The 12,032-nt window shown below is 35.1% G+C and overlaps 1 protein-coding gene across 7 annotated transcripts in view; it reads right to left on the bottom strand.

The window, feature by feature from the left end:
• Positions 1 to 12,032, bottom strand: part of FOXP1 (forkhead box P1) — a 691,415-nt gene that overhangs the window by 370,796 nt on the left and 308,587 nt on the right. For 4 of the 7 annotated variants that reach the window (XM_043986904.1, XM_043986912.1, XM_043986961.1 and 1 more), the window contains one exon: positions 10,434 to 10,493. The exons of 1 other annotated variant lie outside the window; for it this stretch is intronic. The gene's annotated coding sequence lies outside the window, so the exon portion shown is untranslated. Of the gene's footprint in view, positions 1 to 10,433; positions 10,495 to 12,032 lie in introns of all 7 variants that reach the window. 2 more of the 7 variants (XM_043986933.1, XM_043986925.1) reach the window with 1 other exon arrangement.

Genomic DNA, 12,032 nt, shown 5'->3' with positions numbered 1-12,032 from the left:
AAGTTTATAGGACCTGTTTCACTTTTGTTGCCAGTGCCTAACAGTGCTGAGCAAGAAGAAGGAGCTTAACAAATGGTAACTGAATTGAACTGAGTTGGGTTGAATTGAGTAAGGTCAAACCACAGAGGCTTTTTTTGTTGTTCAGTCATTTCAGTTGTGTCCGACTCTTCATGACCAGAGAAAGGGAGATAAGGAGTCCACTCTTCCCCTTTGATGAGGTTCTGCAACAGGTGGTAAGATTTCAGGTGAGAGCTTCATTTTTTTTCATACCCAAATACGTGTAAATTTCAAAGTTTTCCACAATAAACATCCGTGAAGCAGGAGCATCCTGCTCCACTGAGGAAGTGCTATCGGAACAGGAGTTTAATCTGTGTGCAATGCAGTCTGCTTTAACTTTCAACTTTTTCTGCATCTAATTATTTACTACCATAATACCATTAGTTTTCATGTTGTACTTTAATTTTGCTAACTGACCATAGAATGAGAAGACAGATGGGCAGAAAAGAAAGGAAGGGCATAATCTGATTCTTTCTTGAATGGAGCTTGATGGTGGTTTAGGTTTGGGATAAGATCTAGCTCGGACAAGTTCTACAATGTCAGTCCTGAAGAAAATAGATATATTTTCAACTAGATAATTAAACTGTACTGTCATTACAGGCAAGGACCATGTCTTAGGCTTTATTTGTTTTGTTTTCCAGTCTTCTGAAGAACACGCAGGAGCATGATAAACATATATTGATTTGGGATTCTAAGTTCTGGAACACAATCTCTTAAAGTATTCACCACTGAAAATCCCAGAAATAGGAAACTAAAGAAGTTCATTTTTATAACCTCAAAGCTCTAAATATATTCAAATTAAAACACAGATACAAACACACACACACACACACACACACATCCCTGATCAAAAACCAAAAAGTAAATTCTGGTGACTAAATTATATACCAGTGAAATCAATGGCTTTCAGTGGGACGAATGATGGAATTAGGTTGTGCTCCTAGATAAAAAATGCAAATATAAAATTAGAAATAGCCCGCTGTTAAAAGGGCACAGAATTTTTATCACAGATATTGAAAACTAAGTTGGAGAAGTAGGGAAATCCCAAGTGAAAATTCAGATGAGAGAGGAGCAATACTTTGCAATTTAATGCCTTTTAGATGGCACATCTGAAATTTTGTTATTAATGTTAATGCAATATGTTATATCATGTTGCAGTGGGAAATGCAGGCACTAAGTGCCAAAGGATTATTTTAAATGTATCAACTTAATTTTAATACTACTGAACAAGTGGAAATAGTGGCATGTATGTGATATGCTGAAATCACAAAACAGTCTTCTTAAAAGAAATTCGAGAGACTCCTTTCCTTATCTAAAGCTACCTTAACTGTGTTTCATATCAAGGTAAAGATGTATTCTGTTGGTTTAATTTAGCTATAATTTTCTAGGAACTTATATATTTGGGAGAAGCCTAGTAATCTTGAAAAGGATCAATTGTGTTTCAGAATTTTTGATAAGGTGAAGAGTCTTTGATCTTCTTAGTTAACCTGTGCAGTTGGCGAACCCTTCAAAGACTACATATATTAGTGTAGTCTAAGAGCTGAGAACAGCAGTGTGGCGAAGGATCAAACTAATACTTTTTTCAGTCTAGAGTCATAGACTAACCACCAAGCCACATTCTTATTGCATGATTAAGAACAAAATACCAGAGTTATATGGGAACGTCAATAAATCAGTTCTTGACATTTATAAAAGATGTTTTACAAAGCCACCTGAGTAGAGAATGGTGCTAATGGTTCCAAAGTCAGAAGTACAATTCCCATATGGTCCAGTTAGCCTGACTCAGTTTCACACACTCAAGCCTAAGCACAACAGGTTTCAATATTTTACAAATAATAAATATACTTTGCAATTGGTTGAGGGGTAGATATAGACATGACACTAAGGCAGTGTGAATGTATCTGAGTATATCTATCTCGACTCTTGGAAAAGGAAAAAAAAAAACAACCACTAAAATTATACACCCTGGTTTCGGTGAAGGGATGGGGGTGGGGAGAGAAAGAGAGAGAGAGAAAGAAAGAGAAGGAGAGAGAGAGTGAGAGAGAGAGTGAAGTATATTTATGTGTATATATACACACAGATAAAAATATACATATAGATCTATAAATGGAAAAAAAAATTTAATTAAAATATCAACTAGAATCTGAATATGGGTCAAAAGGATAAGGTGGCAGTTCCAAAAAGATTATCTTGGGGAGTATTTGCTAATAGTCAGAATGAGCGAAAGAAGAGCAGGCATGCTAACTCCACTGTACTCTGTCCAAGTCAGACTGAAGTTTTATTATTTCCAATTTTCTATACTACATTACAGGAAGAAAGGTCAAGAGTCACACAAAAAGAAGGTGATAGGGATAGTGAGAAGATATGAAGCCATAATCACTTGAAGGAGCCAGGGGTGTGGAGTCTGAAAAAGGCTTAGAAGAGATGATCACTTGTCCTCAGATATATGAGGAGCTATCATGGGAAAGAAGGGTTGTCAAGTATTTGAAAGGGCGTTATGGACATTCATTCTGTTTGGCCTACAAGGACAAAATTCAAGGCAATAAAAGGAAATTGTAGAAACATTAGAGAAGGTGACGTGGGCTTAGTTCTCAAGAGAGCAAAGTTACCCATCCTTGGAAATCTTCAAGAAGAGGCTGAAAGATCACTTGGAGATTTCATAGAGTTTTTGCTTCAGCTGAGAGTTATTTAACAAAAGATGTCACCTATAAAATCTTACAATCATAAACTTCCAGATAAGAAAGGGGTCTTTGAGGTCATATAGTTTAATCTCTGCCTGTAGCCAGGACTCAACTCTGTCTTTAAAATTCCTAACAAATGGTCTTCCAGGGTCTGCTTGATTAGAGTATAACATGAGGCCCACCAAGGGAAGAATACAATAGGTTCATAATACTGTGCCCCCTCTACTTTAGAGCACTTGTTAACATAGCCTAAAATTATATTAGATCTTCTGACATGTAGATTATAGTGATGGCTGAAACCAAGACAGCAATCCATGAAAAACTATCAAGTTCTTTTGTGTGCCTGATATTCCAGAGCCATACCTCTTCTATCTTGTATCTGTTTGGTTTAATTTTTGAACCTGAGTGTGGGGTTTTATATTTGTCGCTATTAAACACCATCTTATTTTACTCAGATCTTTGTTTCAATCTATCAGGAAACTCTAGAATCTTAATTCCATCATTTGGCATATCAGATATTCTTCCTAGACCTATTCAATCTTGATTTTTGGTGGGTACCCCACCTATTATTTCATCCTAGGCTTCACCTGTCTCCAGTGACCATAAATATCCTGACAACCTGAAGAATAAACAAAATGTGCCCTGTTCCTTTGTCCAATAATAGAATTTAAAAAAAAAAGCTTCCCATTAATTTTTCCTTGATGACATGTTTTCCATCACAGTATGGAAACTTTACACATGTCCAGCTCTACACTGCCAGTTATGTGATGGCTTGCTGCTAAGTGGCATGTATGCAGGAAGAACCCAGGTTCCGGTGATTGGAGTTCCTCTGGAACTATGCCAAGCTTAGTTTCCCAGCACAACTGCCCAGGTGAGCTTTCTGTGTTTGCTTTGTGAAGCTCAGCATGCGTGAAAGAGGGCCTGGCCCTGGTTCATAGTCCCATTAACTAAGCTCAGAGGGTGGCCAGGGAAGGAAGGGCAGATGTAAGGAGCAAAGGGCTTTGATGACTGAATGTTTTGGATCATAGGTGCTCTCGGAACAGTCAGCTTGGTAAGTTAGGGCATAGTGCTAATGAGAGCATGAATGAGTCTGTGTGTCCCATCCCCAGAGGGGCTGGATTGCTTTGCTGTGTTCTAAACCCACAAGCTGAGCCTTCACCCTATCTATACCTGCCTCACAACTACAAGCTGTTGATCATGGGGAAGATGACCAAGTAAGAGAATCTAGATCAACTGATACAAACCTATCACTACTCTTTAGATGAAAAATGTATGCACTACTAATAAAGGATGAGAAGCATGGGGGCTCAGTTGGGAAGCATGGTGGGCGGAGCTAAGTCAATAGGGAAAATTAAGACATTTTTGAGAACTTTTTAGAGCAAGCATTAAATTATATGGAATTCTTCCAAGTGTCTATAAATTATTAGAATTTAATAGAAACATTATTTTTTTTATAATTTTACATGTAGAAAAAATAGTAGAACTAACTCTAAATGACATGAGATCATATCCTCAGTGACAGTTCTAGGTAGGATCATTGATAAAAGGCAGTTTTAAATCAACCCCTCCACCCCAGCATCGGGAACCTTCAGTCATTTCCATCACAGAATGCTCTCTCATATTTCGTTCAAACTAGACAAAGAATTTTGTGCAAAGTCATAGAATATTTCTCACTGAATCTCAAGATCATCTGCTATTTATCACAGAAAACTAAATTTCATGTAATAAGCCCAAGTTGTGGATAATTTGATGAGAAAACCTAACAACCACTCCCAAGTGATGACAATGGACACCAAAAATCAAGACTGGGCCAGCAAACAAAGGATCCTCCCTTAAACTCCTTAGTACAGAGAAAGTATTACAGCATCAAGAGCATATTCATACTGAAATCATCAAAGGATAGAATAAAACACTGTCATTAATACAAACTAAAACTGATTTAGGACATTTCTTAGAAAAAAAACACACCTATTTTTCCAATTACAAAAAAATCCCCACAACTACAAGATCTAAATTAGGAGAAATCAAAAATGCTTCCCTAATATTATTTCAACATCATTTTTTCTGGGTGATATCTTTCTACACATAATCCCTCAAATGAAAAAGGAAAAACAGATTTTCTTTTAAATTCCATTTGAACAAAGAGGTAAAATTAATTAAAACTATTTGTTGTTATTCAATAGCCTAAAATAAGTTAAAAGGGAATTCATATCCACCATCAAGGAAGAACAGTGAGCAAACTCAAATAATCCTTCTGTTTGCGTATCAGTTCTAAAAGCTCAATGAATTCTTGTTTACCCATGAGTTTCTTCCTTGATTGCAATATTCAATTCCATTCATTATAAAGTAGTTAGTTTTAACAAGTAGAAAGTCAAGTTTGAGCAACACTTTTAATATGTGAAAATACTTTTGCTAAAGACCAACGATTTCATTTGCTTTCAGAACTGAAGTGTAAAAAGAATAGTTTGCAAATATATTAATTGTTCTTCCTTTTATCAGAAGTCATCTCTGAAACTTCTATGTTGAAGACAAAAATGACTGATGTACATGTATATTATGCCTGCATTGGCACAAGTAGATTCATTTCCAAATAGCTTCTGAGGATATGGATATTAAATTGTTCACAGAGGAAAAGAATGCCTTCTTGGGTCAAAGAAAATGCATTTTCCCAAATAATTTTCATTACCAGGGGACTTCGTAAGTGCAGGATCTCAGATCTAGTACCTTTCCCTAGAGTGTACAGAAAGGAGAAGCTTACATATGTGACTTCAACTGATGGGAGGAGAGTGAAAATATCCAGCATTTTTTCCTTTTACCATGAAAACCCTTTTTGTCATATGGTTTGGTATTGCTGATTGTTCACTGTGTAAAATATGGCTACTTTATAATTGCTGCAAATATTTATCTTTACTACCAAATATGCCTTCATGTACATTTCAACAAATGACTTCTGCTTGAAAACACTATTGAGCATATTTCTCAGAAAACCAATATTTTAATTCATTTTTTTTTGCAACTAACATTCAAGAGAGACAGCTCTTGTTTACAGAGTAACTGAGTTTAGCATTATGGTTAACAATGTTTAACAACAGCTAACTTAAAATGCAAACATTTAAATACTGAAGTTTAACTGTTAGGATGCCAAGCCTAAGAGATATCTAAAACACACCAAAAAATCGCTACTATTACATTCCTCAAGGCTTGTCTTGCCTATACCTTCAACCAGCAGTGAAATGCTGGCACCCTTCCATGGGGCCCAGTAATCAGTCCCCCTGAGGTTATAAAAAGCAAGTTTTTAGCAAAATGTCTTATATGATCACACAACAGAATCTAATGGAAAAAGCAAACTACCAACTGAGTTCAATGTAAGGATGTAACTGTGACAAAATACCTAAGTGATCAGGTCAGTTCAGTAAAGTAAGCAATCATTTCAGCAGGAAAAAAACAAACCACTCAACTAAACTGGTTCACTGAATTGATCTGCCCATTAATCATTTCTCAAAATGGAAAGTGGTGGTAGCACATTTTCAGTTATTAGCTAAAATGAAGCACTTTGTGTCAACTCTTCATTTGGGTATCCATTTTAAATATTTTCATAAATAAACCAGTTTATTTTAAAAAATTCATTCTAGGATAATAATAATTTCAACTGTTGCAAAGTTATCATTCTGAGGAGACTGAATTTAGGATTGTTCTTTCATTTCTATAAATACTTTTGTTTTGAAAGTACTCCATTTTTTTTTAAAGTGAGGCAATTGGGGTTAAGTGACTTGCCCAGGGTCACACAGCTGGTAAGTGTCTGAGGCCGGATTTGAACTCAGGTCCTCCTGACTCCAGGGCTGGTGCTCTATCCACTGCGCCATTGAGCTGCCCCTCCATTTTTTAAATGGCTAAAAAGTCAAATATTTGCCTTAAACAAAACTGTGGGCATGAAATGTACAGGTAAATTAATAAAGTTCCTCTAATTTTATTTAAAAAAATGCTAAAAGAGAGGGAGAGAGAGAATGAAAGACAGAGAGAAAGAGAACTTAACAGACTAGCACCATTTAGCAGAATCATCATATGCCAATTCTATTGTTAAAGACCTTTTTAAAAATTTAACTAAAAAGTAAGTTCAAATCCAAAAATAATCCAAAACGTAAAACAAGAAGATTGAGAAGAACCCAAATAATTTTCAGGTTACTTTTTGATAATATTCTTCTATGGTCTTTATAAAATGGCATTAATTTCCAGCTTCATTCTGAATATCCTAAAAGATGATGAATTTTGAATGTTGGATTAAACTTTTAATCATGCAAGTTGTTAAGTTAAAAAGAAACACAACCAAAAAAGAAAGAAAAAAGAAAGGAAGAAAAACACTAATAATATTTTATTGACATTGTTGCCTTAAATCACAAAACAAAGGATTTGCTACACAACAGCTCAGATACATTTGTAGATGGGGCCAGGTAGGCTCCTCCTGATACTCTGAGTGACCTTGGGGAAGTTACTTAACATCTGTATGCCTACTTTCCCATTCTGTAAAGTGGGGCTAATAATACATGCCAACCACCTCACGGAAATGCTGTCAAGGAGACACATTTTATAAAGTGCTCTGATCTCCTTGGAAGAAAATTGTTAGATCACTAGCAAGTATGATCACTGTTATTTATGACTATTCAGGCCTTTAAGTCTAAATTTGAAAAATGGCCTCATCTGGTTTTCTGAATTTGCCTGGCAACTTTTGTGAACATAACTAGTTGTTCCCATACCTTTCATAAGCACATTTAGTTATATCTACACTTACTGCTAATGATTTCCAGATTTCAAATCTAGAGCAATGCATTTTCTGAGAAGTTTCTTCCATCTGAATTCCACTTCTCCAGATCTGACAGTTAGCTCCAATTCCTTGTTCTTTGGTGGATGGCAAAAACCCTTTTTTGCTAAAGGCTTACTCAAATCTTGATATACCAACTACTCTAGAGAGTTTTCTATGTTTTATTTTCATTATTCATTTTTTAAAAGTACCTCCCTTTTGGGTTCTGTTATGAAGATATCCAAGAACATCAGGGAATAAAGGAATATCCAAAAATAAAGTGCCCTGGGATTGCACTACATACAGAATGGCATATGATGTCAAGGGGCATAGAATGTGCTAAACATTACATGTCTCTTGGACTACACTACACAATCAAGTGCTAAACTTATATAATAAATAATAACGTAATTAGTTAATACGTCCTCCAGGAAGTGATTAGACAACTGTATGCATTTCTTGACTCCATAATGCTTAGAACTCTTATTCTACTCAAATTTTAGTTTCATATGTGTGTGCACACACTAGTCTCCAAGGAAAACAGAAGTTCCTTAAAGACATGGCTGGCTTTCATCCCTCTTGGCCTTCCCAGATCTACTATCATGCCTTATACAGAGGAAGAACCTAATAAATGCTTGTTGAATAAAACTGCCCAAGTTCTTTTCCTCCCCCAAAATTTGCCTGGAATATTGATATGGCAGCCTCACCAACTCTCAACTTTGTCCAATAATAACTGGCAAATTTTATCACAAAAAATTTGAAGAATCATCACTTGTTGCACATATGGAATTACTCTGGAACATTTCCATAAGCTACATAGGAACAGCACTTAATACATTTGTTGTTGTTACTGTTGTCTTTGTTGGAACTCATGATTTAGGTGTGAAGAAATGCCCTCCAATGAAAATTAGTAATTCTTGGGCAACTTAGCATCCTACTATAGGAGTTCTTGAAACTGAGGTCTGTGAACCTGGTTTGTTTTTGTTTTTGTTTTGAATTTATTATATGTCAATATAATTAGTATCCTTTTTAATTCTATACATTTTGTTTTATGCATGTTTTAAACTCCTTCTGAGAAGGGATCCATAGCCTTCATTCAACTACCAAAGAGTTCCATTAGACAAAAAAAAATAAAAATAAAAAAAATAAATTAACTCCTGTCTTAAAGGTTTCCTGGGGCCCTGGAAGGCTGTGATTTGCCCTAGATCACATGGCCAGGATGGATCAGAGGATGCCAAGTTAACTTTCTCCTTTCATTTGGTAGTCTCATAGTAGAACCACTGAATTGAATTGAATAAGTGCTATAGATGAAGGTCATATATGAATACATTAAGTCCTATGTACAATAGTCTCTGGCTATGATTGTGTCTGTTTAACATGATAAAAGGCCAGTTAGTCAAGTCCCTGAAAAAAGAAAAAAAGAAACATTACTCAAAACAATCATTTGGTGGGGTGCTAATATAACAATGGACTAAACATTACATCTTTCATTCTGTGATCCATTGTTTGGCATAGTATTATTTATCCTAACTTTCACCTGCAATTAACAACTAACACCACAAGACTGAATTAAAAAATAAATTCAATGTAATCAACAAATCAACAAAGCCACTGAAATTAAAAGTAGGTAATCCTGACTTTAGGCCCAAATCAAGTGTTGGAATAATTGTATACAGTAGGCCACATTGTTGACACAGTTTAGAGAGACAGAGAGGGAACAACAAAAACAGTAAAAACAATAGCAATAACAGAAACAATAGTACCCACAATGAGGCCTTGGAACAGGTCACAAGACAATTTGAATACCAAAAAACAAAAACAAAAACAAACAAAAAAGCAGCTTCTCATTAGTTTAGCAAAGTTCTTCCTGCTCATTTCATAAACTCCAAAACATTATGATGACTACATTATATGATGTGGGTTTAATTTAATAAAAATTACAGACACACACATGCAAAGTTGGTAAGTGACATTATGTACTGATTGACTAGAAAAACTCTTCAATCCATTAGGTAAAAATCTATCAAACTAAAAGAGAGAATGAAAAGAGTGATCCAAAATACAAGTGAGTACAAGGATAAAGCTCGAGAGAGATCAGACTTGGACAGTGAAATGGTCTACAGTATTCTTTAGAATAAGAAGAGTCCTGCCTTTCCTAGACAGATATTTTTGGCATCAAGTAGCTAAAAACATATTGTCCATAGTTGTATTTGAACGAGAATGCATTTTTCCTCTAAAAGTAGAGTCAAGAAAATTAAATTTAGCCCTAATTCACAAGTTTATATTAGTCGCTCTAAAAATTTCTAAATTTAAAATCAAATAATCATTTTACTTTCCAGCAAGGTCAAAAGAACAGCACTAATGAGGACTGACATCACAGCGATCTATCTGCCAGTCGCTGTTCAGCAGTTACATCAGTGTTGCTTGTTGCTATGGTGCTTAACTGACTATTAATTTCTGAAAGAAGGTGATTATAAAGCAGCCAGATGAACATCAATTGATGACACACTTCAGTACAGACATTGACATGTGTTACTCTGGTTTGCAGCAAGTGAGTTTTATGAATCACCACCTTTTGTGATGTTAATATTCTTTTCTAACTTTAAACCTACAAGAGCCCTCAACAACAACAACAACTTAGCATTCAATTCATTTGGTCAGTGTCATACTGCTTCCAGAGAAAAAATGATTCTGTGAGCCATTACCCATGAGCAGTTCTCCCTCTTGAAGGCTCCAAAATATATGCTATGAGTTTAAAAACAAAAAATTACATGGGGAGAAAAACAATCCAATTAAAATGCTTCCAAGATATAGTCTTGCAAGGTACAGCTTTGCACACCCACACATATGTATGCATGTGTCTTTATAGATTTAAATATATTTTGACTAAATGTATTTACCTTTTTAAGTTACTGTAAAGCAATCTTCAGTTACAGCCACCCCAGAAGGTCACTTCTTACCCTGAAGCCAAAAGAGAACATCACAATGTGAATGTCAGTAATATTAACAATTCCTGATGCTCTATTGTTGGGCAGGGGCTTGGAATGAATAAGCATAGGCAAACCAACAAAGAACTGTTATATATTTAAGGGTGAGTGACATACAGGATCAACCAAAAAAAAAAAAAAAAAACAACCACCCAAAACCAAAAATAAACAAACAAACAAATCAAGTCACAAGAAAGTAAACTGATCAGTACCAGTCAGTCATTGTTGTTTTCTTCAAGTTCACAAGAAAAACTGTGTTGGAAAAAGCAAAGATGAGACATTCTTATTCTCTCTTAAATGTCCTTAGTCTTGACATGTATTAATTTATTTTCATGTCGAATTACATATGACTCATAACCCTTTGTTTTTGGAAACCAGCTGCTCCTTGAATGTGTCTAGTTAATGTTTTACAGTCACCCTAATTTCATTAAAGGCCTGTCTTTTTTTTTTCTCCCAAAGGAATCAGTTATTATAGACAAGATGCCTTATGCTATTCTAGCCCTTTCAGAAGGAATCAAAACACCACAGTTTTCAATTTTGGGGGGGAGGGGTTAGAGGAAGGGATTTCCTTTGGAAGTTGTTCAGGGACCATTTTTTAAGCTCTATTAAGACAAATAAAAAGGGTTAAAAGCAAATAAAATAAATCCTTAGGAAACACAAAGAATAGAACATGTTTTCTTCCCACATATATGACTGCATCTTGTGTACTCTATTATGCAAAACAGTATGTAATCCTTTAAGAAACATGACAATCTGCCACTTTCTGTCCATGTAATTGGGATCAACATATGGTACAAGGGAAAAGAAAAAAACATTTGTTTATTAATTTAGATCAAGTTACTAACTCAGATTACTAGCAGGGTTCAAGATTAATTCCACACCAATTGACCAAATGCTCATGTATTTTATTATACGATGGTGAAATTATAACATCATTTTGCTAAAATGTTAATATCCTGTTACACACAGTTCAGATCAATATTAATGAAGTATCTTTAATTTTATGAAGAATATCCAGATCTAGTTTGTCTCTGCTATCTTCCCTGAATGTAGAAAGGAAACCAACATGAGAAAGAATTACATTTTGCTTCATGAGAACTAAAAAGAAAAGAAACAGGAAAAAAAGAGGTTCTTTGGTGTGTACTATTTTTGAGAAATTGATCCAAGGCCAATTTTTGACATTTTCACAAGCAAGTGCAGATTCTTGCCATTAAAACTGGAAGGAAAAAAAAATTACCCTCTGAGTGAAATCATAATTTTCATGTTTACTGTAGGAGGAAACTGGAGGGTTTTGCCCTAACAGTTCACCATTTAGGTGGGGGAAAACCCCAGCTTTGTGTCATATATTATTATTTTGCAACCTGTGAAAAGGCTTTTTTGCTTTTATACAAAAAAGATTCAAAGCAAAAATGAAAATTGTGGTTCTTTTTTTGCCGAACTATGTGACTATGATTGCTTTGCCCAGTGGTAAAAAACTCCCTCATACGGGACTAATGATGATTAGGAATGAAA

This window comes from Dromiciops gliroides, chromosome 1 (assembly GCF_019393635.1).
Source record: "Dromiciops gliroides isolate mDroGli1 chromosome 1, mDroGli1.pri, whole genome shotgun sequence".
Lineage (NCBI taxonomy): Eukaryota > Metazoa > Chordata > Mammalia > Microbiotheria > Microbiotheriidae > Dromiciops > Dromiciops gliroides.
This window is presented reverse-complemented; position numbering and strand designations above follow the sequence as displayed.